Raw genomic sequence first — 1,021 nt, forward strand, 5'->3', positions numbered from 1 at the left:
CGCGAGGAAGAAGAAGGTTCCAGTCCCGGTCCGCCGGACCACGCGTGGTCAGCTCCGGACCAGGACTGGAACAGAACACGCGCACCGCCGAACCAGAAGAAAGGAGGCGGACCGGAGAAAAAACACGTCTGGTCTGGGGCTGACCAGTTCTGGTCCGCCGGACCAGACGTGTTCCGAATTCTCACGGTCCGCCGAGCCAGGAAGAAGCGAACGGACCAAGAAGGACACGCCTGGTCCGGGGCTGACAAATCCTGGTCCGCCGGACCAGACGTGTCGGAGTGAAGACGCTCAGACGGACCAGAAGGAGCTGACCGAGAGAGAAGAAGCAGGCTGGTCCGGGGCTGGACAACTTTGCACAATGTTTGGCAATTTGTTGCTTTAGTGAATATATCCGCAAGTTGATCGTTGCTTCTTGTAAAGGAAGTACATATGGTCCCGTCGAGAACTTTTTCCCGAATGTAGTGGCAATCAACTTCAATGTGCTTGGTTCTTTCATGGAAAACCGGATTTCGAGCGATATGAAGAGCTGCCTGGTTGTCGCAATGCAAATTGATTGGCGAGGATGTAGGAATACCAAGATCGTGCAGAAGGCTTTTCAACCATACCAGCTCACACGTGATTTTAGCCATAGCACGGTATTCAGCTTCAGCACTGGATCTTGCAACCACTGTTTGTTTTTTACTTTTCCATGTGACCAAATTGCCCCCGACAAAGGTACAATATCCTGAAGTTGACTTCCTATCACGTTGGTCACCAGCCCAATCAGCGTCACAATACCCTATGAGCTCGGTGTGACAATTGCGGTTCATCCATATTCCTTTGCCTGGTGATCCTTTTAGATACTTCAAGATCCTTTCCACCATTTTCCAGCTTTGAGTAGAAGGGTTGTGCATGTATTCACTCACTTTCTGCACGGCAAAGCATAAGTCAGGCCTTGTTATGGTTAAGTAAATGAGTTTACCCACAATTCGACGGTATTGATCTATGTCGGAGAAAGGTTCCCCCTCTTGATGATATTTGA

This window comes from Tarenaya hassleriana, unplaced genomic scaffold (genome assembly GCF_000463585.1).
Source record: "Tarenaya hassleriana unplaced genomic scaffold, ASM46358v1 Cleome115, whole genome shotgun sequence".
In the NCBI taxonomy this organism is placed as follows: domain Eukaryota; kingdom Viridiplantae; phylum Streptophyta; class Magnoliopsida; order Brassicales; family Cleomaceae; genus Tarenaya; species Tarenaya hassleriana.